Source organism: Argiope bruennichi, chromosome 5, assembly GCF_947563725.1.
Source record: "Argiope bruennichi chromosome 5, qqArgBrue1.1, whole genome shotgun sequence".
In the NCBI taxonomy this organism is placed as follows: Eukaryota; Metazoa; Arthropoda; class Arachnida; order Araneae; family Araneidae; genus Argiope; species Argiope bruennichi.
Genome location: NC_079155.1, coordinates 122,648,616 through 122,655,181, shown reverse-complemented (window position 1 = coordinate 122,655,181; position 6,566 = coordinate 122,648,616). Strand labels below are relative to the sequence as shown.

At 29.4% G+C, this 6,566-nt stretch overlaps 2 non-coding genes across 2 annotated transcripts; one reads left to right on the top strand and one right to left on the bottom strand.

Moving 5' to 3' along the window:
• Positions 1 to 283: 283 nt before the first annotated feature.
• On the bottom strand, positions 284 to 355 carry Trnap-agg (transfer RNA proline (anticodon AGG)). The gene has a single exon. It is a non-coding gene; the product is annotated as a tRNA-Pro (tRNA).
• Positions 356 to 3,111: 2,756 nt separating this feature from the next.
• On the top strand, positions 3,112 to 3,183 carry Trnap-ugg (transfer RNA proline (anticodon UGG)). Its single transcript has one exon. It is a non-coding gene; the product is annotated as a tRNA-Pro (tRNA).
• The last annotated feature ends 3,383 nt before the right edge of the window (positions 3,184 to 6,566 follow it).

The following is a 6,566-nucleotide window of genomic DNA, read 5'->3' as shown; positions in this document are numbered from 1 at the left end:
ATAATGACAAACAAATATAAAAGATGCTGTTTACGGCTATGGGAAAAATAAATCAAGTTTAAAGAATGAAGTTATCAACTTAGTTTTACCTTTCTTAAACTACCTTTCTTTTTGAAAAGTACTTTCTTTTTTCAAAAGTGCATTGGCTTTCGAAATGTACCTCATTATAAATTTTGTATAAAACTATGATACTATACTGATATTCGATCATTTCAAACGTCATTGAAAAAAATATTGCTATTAAACAAAATTGATAGTATATTCTTAAAAAAAATCTCTTCGCGGGTTCGGCCGGGATTTGAACCCGGGACCTCTCGCACCCTAAGCGAGAATCATACCCCTAGACCACCGAACCACGGGAAGCCGTTCTCAATTTCTTTACGCTTTGTCACGATATTTAATTTGTATACAGTCTGAAATACCAATATCATTGAGCAAATACAGCTGAATTTACTTTCTTCTCCATTTCCCGTCTTCGATTTCAATTCAATATACGAAACAAAAATGTTTTCGAACAAAATTTGTAAAAAACTTTAAATATCTTTAGTAAATACGCTAAATTTATACCATACAATCATAGAATCATTTTCTATTGCAAAATAATTTTTAAAACCTGAAAAATTAAATATTTCCTCTGAAGTTTTTCTCACACTTTTCCACTTTTTTGCCTCCCTTTTCAAACTGAATTAAAAATTATATTTTTGAAAAGAATAATGTAATTTTTATATTTCTGGATTTTCTTAAATTTACATAATAATATTTCATTTGAAAAAGAATAAAATTTCTAATAAAATAATAAAGGTCTTTTTGAATGCTGCTACTTGATTTTTTATATCTTCTTTCCTCTGACTAAATGTTCTTTTTAGTGACAAAGCAAACTAACACCAGAACATTTCTAATAATATTTTGTAGCTCCATTTATTAACTAAGTGAATCATTGGAAGCATTTCTAAACATTTTCATTTTTCAAATACGATTATTGTTATTAAAAATATCAATCTAAAATATGTATGTATTTAGTTTATAACACTCTCTAGTTAATGAACCAAAATCTAAGCGAAATGAGGAATCATTGCAAAGTTATGCATCTCTTAAGTTTTTAAAAATGTCAAAATTCATTTTTTTAATTGGGTGTCCCAAAATAATCACTTAAGTGGATTGTTATTAAATTCGAGTAGAAGTAAATATAATTCAAGTCTCATTTTTTGCTCACTCTCTGGATCTAATTTTCCGAATGATGTTGAAAATATCCGCATACCGGAAATTGGGGTAAGGACTAAATGTGATCATCATGTATAAATCAAAATTTGAAAGGCATGTGACAAAAGATTAAGAGCATTTTGAATATTAGAAACACATATGAAATTTCTCTTTCTTTTATTGTGGTATAAAATTCTATTGCAGATTCAAAATCACTAAATATTTCTTACGTAACTTTTTTCATTTCAAATCATTTACATGAAAGCTTAATCGTATGTAAATGTCATAAGATAAGAAACAAGATTTATCACTAATATGCATATAAGAATAATTTTTAAATAAGCTAAGTCGAAAATTGGACATCTTTGCTGTTTTATTTCTATTTCTTAAGTTTATTCAAAAAAGAATCTTACATATTTGATTTCTATTATTTAAAATGCGTTTTCAACATTCCAGTGTGACCATTTAGGGGGACATTAAAAATACTCGTTTTGTTTTACCAAGACTCAAAACTGAACAGTGTCAATCAACAAATATTGAAGAAAAATGTAACACATTATTACACATAATTTTCTGAACTGGAAATTTCTCGAAATGAGGCTCAGGATGAAACTAACAGAATAAAGTCAGTACAGCCAAAAAAAATGAAAAAGTATTATTCTTAATTTAATATGCTAAATTACAATTCCAGAAAGACTTAGCATCTGCATGATTTCAAAGCTTTGAACTGAAATGTAACAAGGTATTTATTCAAAACATCATTGAATCAATAGCATAAAATAATTACAATGAAATGAATCCTTCAGATAGGTTTATTAAATTTATATGAACTAATTATTTTCTGATTATATACAAGTTGAGAAAAGTACTAAATTTGCTAAGTTCAGTTTTATCTGAAACCAATTGAAACTGGAAATTACTGCAGCCATCCATCAGTGGGTACATATGGGGGGATCCTGAATTCATTTTAATGTACTATAAAGGCTATTATAATAGAAAACTTAATTTTGAAACTTTGAGACAAACAATGAACAAGTACTGTGAGTATTCGATTTTGAGTATCAATTTGAACACTATAAAAATGTACATTAATAAAAATGAGATTTTTATACTTACTATCTTAAAATAAAATCCATCTTATTATTTTAAGCAAGCCTTAACTAGAGTATTTAAAATCGGTTCTAAAATAATAATGAGGGCTATAAAATTTATGTATTTTGTAGCCTCGATATTTAAAAAAAATATATCAAAAAATATGTATTTGCGAAAATTTTGGCAAATTAGGAGAGTCCAGTGTTTGAAACATTAGTAAATATAATTATCTTCAGATTAATAATTATAAAATGAATTTGATAAATGTTAATGAATCACATTCTTTTAAATAAATTAATTTAAGAATTTATATTTTTAAGGGAGATATTTTCTAAGTATTGAAAACAATTATTCGTCAATTAAGGTTTATGTTTATCCATAATTGGAGGGGAGGGTGATTAAAGACTAAGGATACTGACACAATTTATTTACTCAACTGATTTTTAAAATATTCTGCCTATCTTAAATTTTAATTTTTTTCTTGCATTTTTCATCTGGAATCGAATATAATTCGCTTGAAAGAGTGCTTGTATTCTAATTTTATTAAACAGCCGAATGAAATTTATTTAAATAAAGTTGAGCGATATAGCATAATATCGTAAAAAATGAGAGTTATTGTAGGAAAATTAATAGTTTAAATTATGTATTCTTCACAACATAAGAAATTATTGATTTTGTTTCATTGTCCAAACAAGGTGGAATTGACAAGCAAACTAGGAGCAGCTGATTCAATCGAAGTTTCCTTTAGAAGAGACATCTAAAACCTTAAATGGCTGGAATTGCGTGAGTAAAATCAAATCAAAAACTCTTCAAGTGTGTGGTTCGGTGGTCTAGGGGTATGATTCTCGCTTTGGGTGCGAGAGGTCCCGGGTTCAAATCCCGGCCGAACCCTTCCTTTTTTTTCTCCAAAGAACAGAAGGGTTTTTTTTTTACATTTTTATTATCGAAATGCAAGTAATAATCATTATAAACTTTCTCTTTTGTTATTATCAAATGATAGAAAAAAATTCATTGAAATTTTATTGGTTTGGTTTGAGTTTAAATGAAGCAAGAACTAATATGTAGGTTATGATGGCTGGGCCAAACAAGACTTTTCCTAGCTCAAAGTTTAAGAGTTTTTCTAGTTCAAATTTTGCATTTACTATGCCTTTTAAGTTAGTGATGTTTACTTCATTTTCCATTTCCTATCTTTCCCTTCTTTTGGTTAACAAAAATAAATATTATACCATACTTTTTAATGATTCATTTTCTTTATTATAACATGATTATTTCAAGTTACATTTATCGAATAATAACAAACTAAATAATTCATGAATTGATAATTGCCTAGTTAATAATCTAGACACTAATTGTATTCTCCCCGTTGCTAATTTATAATATCGGCAATTTTTTTTCCATTGACTTACAGCGTATTAGAGTCTTGCATCCTTCCCTAAGTTGAAAACCTTTGTACCTACTGTTTTTTGAAGCGGATTATTTTCTGGAGATTTGAGAGCTGGACACGTTATTCCATTTCTATTCTTCAATTTATTTCATGAAAATTTAATTAAAAACAGATCACTTTCATCACTTTATTTCCTTTCATTCGTAAAAAAGCATAAGTTGGAATTAGATTGATTTTTAAATTAAAAAGCAAACAAAATTTTCGTTTCGAATTTTCCTAGGTGTGGAATGAATGAAATGAAAAGGAACTCGCTTTTTTTCCCCTTATTAATTTGTTATCTTGCTTAATAATGTTTCTATTTTGTATTAATTATTTGCTGCATCTTATTTTTGTATAATTTTATACATCTATTCTAGTTAGTTTATACATTTGCTGTAGCTTATTTTATATATTTGTTGTAGCTTATTATTTGTAAATTGTTGCGAATTTATAGAGTTGTTTCCCAGCGCAGTTAGTTTCATCGTAAGAAAATCACTTTTACGGTCAATCTGATGGATGCTGAACGGATGAGGAATCAATTACCCCTACCATCACCACCACGGCCAGGGTTTGACGAACGTTCAGAGACAAAACAGAATTTTGGTGATAAAACTATTAGGACGAGAATTATCACGATCCTTCTAGAAGTTTCTGCGCTCTGCTTCGTAAGCTCTAAAAATCTAGAAGACAGAGTTGGAATCGGTTGAGTGAAGCGCAAGTGAAGTGTTAGTTGAGTTGAGTCCGATTAATGAGATGAGGGCTGAGCCTTGTGCCGAGTCTTGAAGTCAAGATAGTTGAGACAGCATCCAGTTGTGTGCAGTAACATAATCGAGATAATAGTAAGTCGGCTATCAAGTTCAGGCTAAAGTAAGTAGACAATGGAAAATAGCAAGTGTTTGTGAGGCGCGTTAATAGTTGTGTGAATTATCTCTTCCTGCTGAGCTCTGTCTGGCCGCTTTGTGGTGTTACGGTTGTATGTTACCGATTCGTTAGTCCTTTGCAGCTATATATTGTAAATATTGTTTTCGAACACACTTGGCTGTGCTCTTATTTATTGTGTTTTTGCGTCATCGTGTTGAATAAATGTCTTTATTTGTTATTGAGTCCATTAGACTATTTCATCACAATTCTGCTACATCGAACTCGTTGGTTTCACAGACTTTGTAACATTTTCCGAGATAATATGCTGTCTTTGGTTTTGTTTTTATAATTTTCATTTGTTATATTTTTTATGCATATGTTTGCTATTTTTCTGATCTTTCCTATCAACCGACTCATGCTAGTTTTACATTCTTTAGGTAAGCTAGGTCTACGAAAGAGATTTAAAATATATATACAGGTAAACAATCTACAAATTTTGGAAAATATCTAAGTGAAATTGCAATTAACGAGCCGTCAGAATCATTTGCTTTGTCTTTCAAAAAATGCAATAAACATTCTCATATGCAAGATAAGGAATAGTGAACCTACGACTTTCCACACGAACATAAAACAATAACTTTTCATTAACCCAAGGGGCGCAAAAAAAGAATTTAACCGTTCAACTGTATCATCAGGAACGGTAAAAGAGAGAAAAAGAGGTAGGCGGCTCTTAAATAGATTTAAAGCGTCACTGAGCATCAAACGAATGAAAATGCCACCCAACGTCAAGCAGTTTTCTTTTTCTTATTTTTCGTGTCTGTCTGTCGCCTCGACTGACAGACAAAGAAATCAAACTTGATGTTACGAAATTCTTTAAGAAATGGTAGTAGGAGATATTTTAAATTTCCTTCTCATGGTCTTCGTACTAAATATTGGTTTGGAATTTAATTCTCTTGAAGATTCAGAGAGACATCAATTTTACAATGCTTCCAGTGAAAAGGACTGCTTCAAGAATGTGATGGTATATTTATTTACAAAGATATTTTAAGTGTATCATGTAGAAGATGACAATTTTAAAATTAAAGACGTTTGTAAACTGGATTTCTCCTAGTTTAAAGCAATTAAAATATTTTTAAAAGTGAAATTTCTCTTTGTATGATTAAAGTTCGAAGCTTGTATTGTAATAAATATCTTTTAAGCCATTCCATTTTGATATGCTAATGATTCATATACTTTCGTGCATAGGTACTATTAGTGAATTAAGACAGGCGTCATGAAAAAATATTTGAAAATGTTCTATAGGGTAGGCTGTTGAGCCTAGAGCTACAACGTCTCGCACGTTAACTCTTGGGAAGTAAGTGCTTTCACAAATTTTTGATAGAATTTTAATTAAAAGTTCGCATAGTCACATTTTTTTAACAATGAATTCTTGGTTTTACACTTTTTTTCAGTAATTTCGTAGCATATTATTGCTAAAAACCATTTTTTAACAATTTAAAATCCATAAAAATACGAATTTTTGTGATTTAATTTTATTTCCTTCCAATTTTTTTCTCATATTAAAAAAAAATTAAAGATATTTTTTATATTTTGCAAAAACTCTACTCATTTTTTTAGTGTCCTGATGCTTATTCATACAGTTATGTTGACACTAAATAACGAGCGAGTGATAAATTCTTGGAAACTTTAAACATTCAGAAGAAAAAAATTGTGCTTAGAAAACAATTTGCTTTGATTGAATGCAATCAAATGGACATAAAAGGAATTTCGTGTAAAAAAGAAATGACTCCAAAAGAAGCTGAAAGATGGAGATCGTACGTCATACTGAAAAGTTTTATGAATATCCAGTTAATAATAAAACAACTATCTGGAAATGGATTCGTCAGCATTCTACGCCAATTTGTATAATTCTACGAAATGTATCAAAATGTAGTGAAAATGCGTAATAGCAGAATTGCTGATATAAGTTATTGGATTGCAAATCCGAAAC